Source organism: Podarcis liolepis, assembly GCF_965112155.1.
Source record: "Podarcis liolepis genome assembly, chromosome: 18".
Taxonomy (NCBI): domain Eukaryota; kingdom Metazoa; phylum Chordata; class Lepidosauria; order Squamata; family Lacertidae; genus Podarcis; species Podarcis liolepis.
Window position 1 is genome coordinate 11,080,010 of NC_139572.1, and position 11,260 is coordinate 11,091,269.

General features: G+C 48.7%; 1 long non-coding RNA gene across 1 annotated transcript in view; it reads left to right on the plus strand.

The window, feature by feature from the left end:
• The window catches only part of LOC310697588, a 41,470-nt gene extending 32,648 nt beyond the window's left edge, over positions 1-8,822 (plus strand). Inside the window, exons 2-4 of the long non-coding RNA XR_014521060.1 lie at positions 2,633-2,734; positions 4,802-8,706; positions 8,808-8,822. This is a non-coding gene — a long non-coding RNA (uncharacterized lncRNA). The remainder of the gene's footprint in view (positions 1-2,632; positions 2,735-4,801; positions 8,707-8,807) is intronic.
• Positions 8,823-11,260: the final 2,438 nt, after the last annotated feature.

Sequence of the window (11,260 nt, forward strand, 5' to 3'; positions counted from 1 at the left end):
AATACTTTTTACATACCCTCCATTCCAACATTTATCTGTTGAAAATAGGCCGTAGGTTTGCCCTTTGCCCAGAATTTCCTGGACGTAGCCGGGATTCGGCCGTCAGAAACAGTGTCCAGGCAGAAATTTCTGAAGTGTCCAGGAGAATCCGGATATATGTCAACCCGTGTCGGAAGTGTAGATTTTGGCAAATGTCCTTAAAAATAACTCTTTTTGAAAAATGGCAACCCTAAAATAGGGAGGTCCTTTTCCATAACAACAACAACCACAACATCAATGTTATTATTTATACCCTCCCCATCTGACTGGGTTACCCCAGGCACTCTGTGTGGCTTCCAGCATATATAAAAACATAATAAAGCATTTTTTAAAACTTCCCTGTCCAGGGCTGCCTTCAGATGTCTTCTAAAGCTTGTCTAGTTTCTTATCTCCTTGGCTTGGGGGTCGCATAACTCCAGACCCTCCAACATTTCTCTGACGAAAATAGGGACGTCCTAAGGAAAAGTGGGACATTCTGGGATCAAATCAGAAACTGGGATGGCTTCTGTAAATCCTGGACTGTCCATGGAAAATGGGGGGACTTGGAGGGCCTGTTTTAACAGGGTAGGGGGCACAGAGAATGGGCTTATGGAGCCAAGGGGGCAGTGGGCCGAAAAAGTTTGGGAGCCTCTAATTGAGCGCCAGCCCTTGCTGTCTGTCTCCTGCAGGATACCCCCCCCCCTTGGCTACGGTTATTGCGTCTGCCTGCCCCACTCCCCCAGGCGACGAAGAGCCCCTTGGGGGCAGCGGCCTGTCGAGACGGCAGACATCTCTCTTCCTCCTTGGCATAAATGGGCTGTGTGTCGGGGGAGATGTGCAGGGCCCACACGCCCCGAATCCTTGCCGCCCGGGTCCTGTGTCCTTTGGATGCACGTCTGGGGGGGGGGAGGCGGGAGAGAGCTAATTGACATCAGCGCCTGGGAGCAGATGGGGTGTCCACCTGCTGGAGAAATGCAAATGATGTCTGGAGCAAGGCGACCGCCTTCGGGACGGGGTCAAGCGAGGGAGGGGGAGGAGCAAGGAGGAAGATCCACTGGCAAACAGAAGGAAAGCCGGATCAGGCCATGTCTCAGGGAGAAGAGAGCCTGTGTCTGTGAGTCTGCCAGAAGCAGAGAGGAGGGAATTCTCTGCATATAGTTCTGTTTCTTTTGAAGCAGAGGGTTGGACTAGATGACCATCAGGGTCCCTTCCAACTCTGATTCACCTTGAATGTAGACAAGTAGTGATGCCACCTGTAATAGAAAGAAGACAGCTGCAAAAGTCGGGTGCCGCCGCCTCTCTCTGCAAGACTCCAGGGGGTTCCAGGCACCCACCCAGGGTCTGTGGTCCTTTGGGGAATTAAGACATGGCAGAGACCATCACAACTTTAAAAAAGATGGTTTATTCCTCTATTTACACCTTCAGTCTGCCTGGAGGGAGTCCCAATCTTACAGCATGGTCATTTCAAGAGGGGCTTTTGCAGCCCTGGACTCCAAGGCATCTCTCCCAGCCAGCCTTCAGCCAACCTGCCCAAGATGGATCCCATCCTTCTCTCCCTTTCTTCTTCCCAGCACACCTTGCTTAAAACGCCTCTCTTTTCCTGTCACTTCACACCCAGTTACCCTGCAGCCTTCCAGACCCCAAGTCTCTGTCCACATCTCAGGGCAAGGAGGGAGGACAGTTATCCTCAATGGCCCTCTATTGTTCCCACGTGGCCCTAGCTTGGCCAGGTCCTTTTGCGTAGGCTAGTCCAGGAATTCCTCTGCAGCTTGTATTTCTCCCTCCACATCCCAAATAATCAAGATCTGGACTCCCTCCATGTAGACTGAAGGTGCAAATAGGCAAATAAACCATATTTCGTAAAGCTACAACAGTCTCTGCCCTGTCTCAATTCTGCAAAGGGACACAGACCCTGGGTGAGTGTCTGGAATGCCCTGGGCTCTTGCCATCGCTCTGCAGAGAGAGGGGCAGGCACCCAACTTTCTAGCAATATTCGGGTTACAATATTGTACACAGATAAATAATAAAACATGGCATGACTAACAGAAAATGGGTCACCAAGGGTGTAAAAGACTATGTTTTTATTATGTTTCTATATGTGCTTGAAGCCGCCCAGAGTGGTTGGGGAACAATATTATTAAGCATATTATTTTACAGTACATAATAATAAGATAACAGTAAACCAGGATAAGGAGTTCTTCAATAAATCCACGTATAAAACAGAATGATCGGCTTGAGCTAATGAGCAGCATCTTCTTATCTATTGCGATATATGTTGCACGTATTTCTCATTCTTGTCTTGCTCCTTTTGCGCATTTAATAAAACCACACCATGCAGTTCAAAAAGTGCCTGGCTGCTTCTCTCCCTTTGCCACCTCCAATTTTTGTGGCAGCTTTTTCATTATGGCTGTTGGCCAGATGATATTATACCAGTGATCAATATTAATTAATTGCAAGGTTTTCTGAGTTCTGGCTACTACTGTTCTATCCGCTGTTAATAAACGTGTTGTTAATTTATTACTTCTGAAGTACGGTATATAAATTAAGTAAATGCTGGAGGTATAGATTCAATGTAGAGCATGTGGATAATGTCATTCTCTTGTTTTGTCACTAGGTGGTGCTGTTCTGAGTCGGTTGTTTCCTGCTGGTGCTTAAGAGAGAGAATAGTTCTCGTTCCTGGGTTGCTGCGTGTCCTCTGAGCCTTCCCTGCTAATAGGTGAGGGGGCTTAGAATCCACAATCGCAAGATGCATTTAGAGCGCAATGATACCACTGCGCCGGTGTGGTGTAGTGGTTAAGAGCGGTAGTCTCGTAACCTGGTGAACCGGGTTCGCGTCTCCGCTCCTCCACCTGCAGCTGCTGGGTGACCTTGGGCCAGTCACACTTCTTTGAAGTCTCTCAGCCCCACTCACCTCACAGAGTGTTTGTTGTGGGGGAGGAAGGGAAAGGAGAATGTTAGCTTCTTTGAGACTCCTTCGCGTAGTGATAAAGCGGGATATCAAATCCAAACTCCTTCTCCTCTTCTTCTTTGGACAGTCGTGTCTTCCCCACCCCAAAAAAAATATCGTGGGAGATGCAGACTCAAAGAATCATAGAGTGTTGAGTTGGAAGGGATCCAAAGGACATCCAGTCCAACCCCCTGGAGTTTGTTAATGATGCTGAGTGTTGCTAAGGGGCCCTCATGTTCCCAGAGCTGCAATTTCCAGAACAGTTTAGCAATCTATGCCTCTTCATGGGACCTCTGGGAACTGTAGCTTATGGGGTGGGAAATAAGGGTTTCTTCTCAACCTTAACTACAGTTCCCAGAATTCTTCCTTGTTGCTCCAGACGACTAGAAGTGAGGGTTGGAGACCCGTGAGATTTTTCTGCCACTGGCACCCAAATGTCCCCGTCTCTCCCTCCGTCCTCTGCCTCCCCTCCCGAGCTCACCCCAACCCCTTGCGCGAGCCTTTTGGCGAAGGCACCCCCACCCACCCCCCCACCCAAATATTCTGCCAGCCAAGCAGTTTCTGCGCACTCAAGAAACGCTCCTTTTAGCCTTACTGACCTCCCGGGCACCTGCGGCGGGTGAAAAGCACATTTCTTAAGTGACAATTTCCCATCACTAAATTAAGAGGGAGAGTCGTTTTCCGTCACCCGCCCAAAGGTTCTGAGCTAGGCATAAAATGTGTCATTAGCAAACGTGGGCGGGGGGGGCAACACTCTCAATTGGGGGTCGAGGTGGGGAGATGAAAACTGCGCTTTTGCACCTGGTACTGCAGGTCGATGCTATTTGCTCAGAAACTCTTGCACTGACGTGAGGTGGGGGGGTGATATTTTAAAGCTGGCCTTCAAGTACTTCCTGACCCCCTCCCCGGAAAAACACCCTAATTCCCCCCCCCCCGAATTAAAATTGAAGACATATCAGTGTCGCTGAACGTCTGTGATGATGCCAAGATATATTGTCAAAAGAACCGTCCTGATCTTGGCAGTTCGAGTAGTGATTGCAACTCGGCGGAAAACAGCCCCAAATCTTACATTGGTTGCTTGAGAATACCACTCACTCTGAAATAATGGCCTACCACTCCTTTTCAGGAAAAAAAATACTCAGCTCCCCCCCCCCCCCGAAATCTATCTTCTCCAAGCGAACAAACAGAAAGATGCAGGGACAAATTTGCATTCTTGTATGCATCTATATTTCTACAACGCAGTAAAGAAAGATGTTGTCAACAAGACACCTTGAGGTTGCTGCAGCATCACTAACAACAGGTGAAACATGTACAAATTTTTTGTTTTGTTGTTTAATCATTGTTATTAAAGATGTTCTTGGTTTACAAAAGCACGTGCCTTGTTTCTTTTTCCAGTTGAAAAATCTTTTCTACAGATCAGTTACACTTGTTATGAGACATTAGTGGAGAGTACAGTATAAGGCCGGGGAAGAAGAGGAGTGGTGGTGAAACTTACTGTAAATAATAATAATAATAAAAATAATAAAAATATTAAAAACTGCCCCAGGGGGTGATCCTGCTCACTTTGGGACCCATTGGATGAGATGATCTCCCCAAGGTCTCCGCCAAGCCTTCACCAAGATTTAGAGGGGCCTGGGAAACAGCAGCCTCAGGAAGCCCCTTTCACAGGAAGATACAAAGCTGGGAATTGTCTCATTCTTCCTTCGGGGTGTGGGGATGGGGTGTCCTGTGGAAAACTCAGGACAGCGACATGCTATGGAAGGGGAGCCTTGCCAATCTGAGGCTAGCAAAGGTCTACCACTCTGTCACTAACCCCTCTCTCTTCCTCAAACGCAGGTGGCGAGAGCAAAATAGCCAGCGACTCTCGACTGCAAAGCTCTCTCCAAGATTTGGCTGGATGGCGTGTCCTTTCCAGACTTGTGTTTCTCACGGGAATTGGTTCTCAAATTTTAGCTGGAGATGGGAGTAAGGAATCGAAGAGGTCTTCGCCATCGCCATCCCCATCGGAAGCAGACATCCCAGCTTGCATTGCGGCAGGCATGGGGTGACTTTTCCTGCCCAAGGGAAGCATCCCCTTGGAGGGATTTTTGGGGGGACCACATGTTAGCGATTGGCAGGACCAGGGCCAAGATTGGGCGAAGCAATGGGTGCGGATCTCACCTGAGTTCCGGCTGAAAAAATGCCCTGCAAAACACATAATAAAAATAATCATAGAGAGTTGGAAGGGACCCTGATGGCTATCTAGTCCAACCCCCTGCAAGGCAGGAATATGCAACCTGTGTATTATTCACACAATGCATTAACCAGCTGAGCGATCCTGAATCAAAACATAGTAAAAGTAAAAATAAAGCATAATAAAAACAATTAACAATACATACTAATAAACAATAGAATCTTCAACAAAAGCTCCTAAACATACAAAATCCAAAAGTCCAAACTGGCATATAACATTTAACAACAACCTGCTGGTTGGGTTGGACAAAAGAAAGGCCTGCTATTTCCCCAACCTTTCCTGTAACATTGTCTCCCAGAACCAGATGGGGACTGAAAAGGGAAGAGCAGAAACAGCTTCCACGCAGGCACAGTCTCCAGCTGTCGGAGGAAGGTACATAAGCTGGCGGAGGGAGTGGTCCCCAGTTGCTGCAACTGCTCCATAGAGTGTGGACCTGGCTGCTGAGATTGGTGTGCGAAGGGATCTGGAGTTGTGGAAGAGGCTGCCTTATCTTTGAAATAAAAAGTGAACTCTTTGCCGTGCGCATTCCTTTGCCTTGACAGGCCTTGGCCTCGTTTCAACCCTCTTGCATTCGGAATGCACATTAAATAGCACACGCCATCGTCCTTTGCATCCCACACCAAATTCAAGGACATTTTGATAGCAGCAGAGAACACTGGAAATTTGGAGGGGAGCGGTCTGGAAACCGAGCCTGGAAAAGAGGAGACTGAGAGGAGACAGGAGAGCCCTCTTCAAATATCTAAGGGGCTGTCCCATGGAAGAGAGAACAAGCTTGTTTTCTCCTGCTCTGGAGGCCAGGACTCGAACCCATGTCTTCAAGTTACAAGAAGGGAGATTCCGACTAAACATCAGGAAGAACTTTCTGACAAGAAGAGCTGTTTGAAAGTGGGATGGGCTCCCTTGGGAGGTGGTGGACTCTCCTTCTGTGGAGGTTTTCAAGCAGAGATGGGATGGCTGTGTGTCCTGGATGCTTTAGCTGAGATTCCTGCATTGCAGGGGTTGGACTAGTTGACCCTCGGGGTCCCTGTCAACTCTACAATTCTATGGTGGTTGGTGGCTTCCCAACTGCTAGCCAATAGGTGCTTGTGGGTGATTTGCAGACATCCTGAACCTTATCTCACAAAAGATGCACTAGCATTTGGGAAACAATTGGCAAAGACAGAGATTGACTCTAGCCAATCAGTGCCTTAGGACAGTTTGGATGACTTGTGCCTTAGTTGGTTCACTTGAACAGTTGGTCTTTGTCCACCTTAAATCTCCCAACTATTCAATTCAATCTTCTGAAATATTCGGCTTTCTGAAAACTGAAACCCAGGAATTGGAGGGGGGTGCTTTGCATTGGCGTCTTCACAGATACTCTCAACAGGAGCCTGCCAAAACTAGCGTTTTGCTGTTCAAGCCAAACCATTCTTTGTGGTGCCGTCAGGACTGGCCTTTGGGCAGGGGCTCAGCAAGCGCACCATGCCTGACTTACCACATGGGGATGGAATTGCCCTGATAAACATGGCTTTTTCCTCTTCCCTCCTCTGCCTTCCTTCCTCACGTGCCGTGTCTTTTTGGGATCATGAGCCTGGTTTTTGTAAGAGGAATTACACTGGCGGAATCAGGACAGGCGAAAAGAAGGAATTCTTTGTGCAGCTCAGTGTGCGCATGTGTGTGTGTGTCTATTTCTTTGTTGAAAAATAAAAAGTCCAAAAGTACAAGTGCGCAGACACAAGAAAGAAGACACAAAAACGACATAAAAAATGATACAAGAAATAGTATCCATGTACAAAACAAATCAAATCAATAACAAAACTGTGTACATTACAAAAGGGGAAGGGGCTTGCTATTGTAATTAACCAGACCTTAACATAATACGGTGTTTATAAAAATTAATTCCAAATATCGCTAAATTTAACCATGGCAAGTCTACATTTGTACACAACATGTTCATGTGTAGCGAGTTTGTACAAATCATCAATCCAACCATTGAAGGGAGGTGATTTTAATTTTTCCAGTTCATCAATATCAGCCTTTTTGCTGTCGTCAGGGCATAGAGAGTCCATTGATACTGTCCCTTCGTTAGATTCCATGTCTTGGGTATATAATTCAAAAGGATATTTTCCTCTGCAAATTTAAGATTGTTCCGTACAGTCCTCTTGATTGCCTCTATTACCTTCTGCCAGAAACTTTTCAGTGTAGGACATGGTACAAACATATGTGCAGAGCTAGAACGGCGGAACTCCCTGCCACAAGAGGTAGCGATGGCCACTGACTCGGGTGGCTTTAAAATGAGTTTGGACAAATTCGAGGGCGAGGGAGGAGGATACGGCTATCAAGGGCTACTCAGCTATGCTCTACTTCTGAATACCAGGCGCTGGCAATTTCAAGCAGGGAGAAATTGATCGTGGACTCAGGTTCTGCTTGCAAACTTCCCATTGGGGTACACGCTGAGAGAAGAGGTTGCTGGGCTCGATGGGCCATGGCTTGTTTGACAGTGGGACAGTCCCTCGCGAGGTGGGGGACTGTCCTTCCCTGGAGGTTTTTAGCAGGGGTTGGGTGTCCATCTGTGCTGGATGCTTTAGCCGAGATCCCTGCATTGCAGGGGGTTGGGCTGGATGACCCCCAGGGTCCCTTCCAACTCTACGATGCTGTGGCCCAGCAGGTTTTCCATGCGCTCAGGTGGCAAAACCCGGAGGAGAGCAGCGGCTTCTGCCACGTCTCCCCCAGGAAGCTGGAAACAAGAGCTAATCTCCGGCCTGACAGCTCCGGCGAGGGCGGGCAGATCTGGGGCGAAGTCCGGCTAAATCCTTAAGTCGCTTGTAAGTTCCCCACCGGAGGGATCTCCTATGGCTGGCTGCTCATTTGCTGGGTGGTCTGCGGACAGAGTTAACGGCGGATTAAGCCCAGGGATGGGGCCCTTTTGTGTCTGCCCAACCAGGCAAAAGAGAAAAAGCTGTAACCTCTCCCCAGCGCCGTCCTCCCCGCTCCCTCTTCCACCATCCCTCCAGGAACACGGGCATCGTAGGGTCGTGGAGTTGCGAGGGACCCCAAGGCTCATCTAGTCCAACTAGAGCATCCCTGGCAGGTGGCCACCCAACCTCCGAGGAAGGAGAGTCCATCACCTCCCAGGGGAATCCGTGCCAGGACCAAACAACGCAAAACTCTTCCTAAAGTTTAGTCGGGGCGCTCCGTTCTTGTGCCTTGACTCCATCGGGTCAGGTCCTGCCTCTGGGAAGTCCTCAAGGAAACAGCCCTCGTTTCTTATTTCTTCCCCCAGCAGCCGGGATACAATGTGGTAGACTGTCTTGGACTAGGGAGGCTCCATCTAGGTCGAATGGCAAAGAGCTGCTGACAGACCTTTCGAAACATGTAAGGCATTGCCTGGGGGGGGGGGGCGAATTGACATTGTGGGGTGGGGAAGGGGGGTGGCAAGTGGAGTGCACGAAAAGGGAAAGGGAGGAAAGGAAGGAAGGAGATTCCAAAAGGAAACTGAGGCAGACGGCAGGAGGAAGCCCAGAGGAAAGTGGGGGCGAAGGAAGGAAGGGAAGGAACGAGGGAGGGAAGGAAGGAAGGAAGGAAGGAAGGAAGGAAGGAAGGAAGGAAGGAAGGAAGGAAGGAAGGAAGGAAGGAAGGAACACCCTCCAACATTTCTCCATTGAAAATTGGGACATCCCATTCTATAATAACAACAACAACAACAACAACAGCAACAACAACAACAACAACAACAATTATTTTATTATTCTTTATACCCCGCTCCTCTAACTGGGTTGCCCCAGCCACTCTGGGCAGCTTCCATTATATATAAAAACATAATAGAACATTATACATTTAAAAAACTTCCCTATGCAGGGCTGCCTTCAGGGGTCTTCTAACAGTTGTCTAGTTCCTGGTCTCCTTGGCTCTGGGGTCACATAACTAATCATACCCTCCAACATTTCTCCGATGAAAATAGGGACATCCTAAGGAAAAGTGGAACATTCCAGGATCAAATCAGAAACCAGGACGGCTTCTGTAAATCTGGGATGTCCCTGGAAAATAGGGATACCGGGAGGGTCTGGGAAGGAAGGGCAGAAACCAAGAGGGAAACTGAGGCAGAGAAAAGAAAAGGCCGGAACCATGAGAGGAAAAGAATTAAAAGGCTTCTGGTTATGTTTTCTAATTTTCCATTCTTTCACTACAGTTTTTTCTAACAGAACTCTTTCCTATTTCTTTCTCTCTATTGCTTTGGAAGCTTTCCAAATACCAGATAGATGGCATCTAATCTTGATATGAAAGAGAGATGGAAAATGCCCACTCCCCCAATAAATGAAACCCCGTGCCCATATTGCGCCCTGTCCCAGATTCCTGTACGAAGAAGGGACCCTCTTCTTGGGGAAAGGCCAAGGGTGGGTGGGTTTGTGTGAGGGGGCCAACAACGACATGTGCCGGTTTGTTATGCTAAACCCCCAAGGCCCCCATTCATCAGGGCTCTCGGTCGGAGAGGTCTGGAGAGCAAGGAGTTCACAGGCCCTCTGGCATTGTGATGCTAAGTACCTCCTGCCCGCAGACGTGCGCAGGGCCGCACTATGCTCTGCGCCACCACTCTGGGTGGGGAGGGATTCGTGGCCAGCTGCTCCTCAGACCGCGAAACCCTCGCCGGAGATCTGGGACAGGCTGGTCTCCTTGCTGCCGCCACACACAACACAACAACACACACACACCCTCCGAGTCCCGACTGGAGGAATGTCTGAGAGACCCCGGACAAAGGCGCTAGGCCTCCTTTGGGACGCCAGAGCGAAGACCTAACCCAGACCCACAGTGGAGAAGGGGGTCCCCCTTCAGCTAGCAGCTGTGGAGGGGAAAATGCAGCTACAAGTCACCCCAACCTGCAAGCAGGAAGAGACTCCGGAGGGGGCCAGGTGCTCACCCAGAGTTCAAATAGAGGTCAGCAGAGACACAGTGGCTTTAGGGTTTATTTACACATCTGTGCAACCCGAGCATAGGGTGGAAGGGCTCCCACTTCCTACCCCAGGAAACACAATCCCACTTCTGACACCAGTGTTGCACATGCCCCGATCTCTGAATGGTGAGAGATTCCAGGGGGTCCCAGTGCTCACTCAGAGTTTGGTTTTCTTGCAGTTAGGGTATATGGTCTTATTTGAGTATATACACAACATAAGCTTAAGAGGGAGGGGCTCACAATGGCCTCCCCTCCCAGTTTGGTGTCATCTGCAAATTTGATGCAAACCTCCTCAATTCCCTGGTCCAAGTAGCTTATAAAGCCGTTGCACGCCAACGGGCCCAAGGCAAAGTGTTTAACACGATAACGTTAACAGAGCCTGAAAGACAATAAGATGCCCTGGTGAGAAGCCAGCTGGCAGGACCTGAGCAGAGCTGCAGAATACAAAAAGTTTGGTGAATAAATGATATATAAATGTTGTTAAATAAATAAAGTGAAAATGAAAAAAGAAGAAGGTGGATCTTGAACCGTTTTGCTTCGAGTCTTTCCTTCCTTGGATGTTTTTAAGCAGAGGCTGGGTGGCCAACTGCCCTGGATGCTTTAGCTGAGATTCCTGCATTTCAGGGGGTTGGACTGGATGACCCTTGGGGGTCCCTTCCAACTCTACCTCCATTACATTGGTCACAGGAATAAAGACATAGGGATTGTCCTTTCATACCATCCTCACCCCACACGGAATCGAAACCTGCGTTTCTTGGGGGGATTTGTGGGGGGGGTTGTGAGGGGACACAGGGTAAACCCGTTTGGACAAACTGTTATCCGTCCCTGTGATGTTAAGTGGACAACAGCACATATAGAGCATCTCTTTGAATCCATCAGACTTTTGCATAGCGGTGATTTTGTGTGACAGTGAGTCACCAGCAAAGTACTTGTTTAAGAAAGGGGAGGAAAGCTGTTTTCCTGGGAACATAGGAAACTCAGGTCATTGCTTAGCCCTTCTGCATGCAAAGTAAACTTCGCACCAAAAGAAATTCTGAAGCACCACCCAGTGGACAAGGACCAGAAGGACCTCTCATCGCCCAGAGGCGTATCCATGGCAACCTTGCATCTCTGCCAGCCAATCAGAACCCCAGCA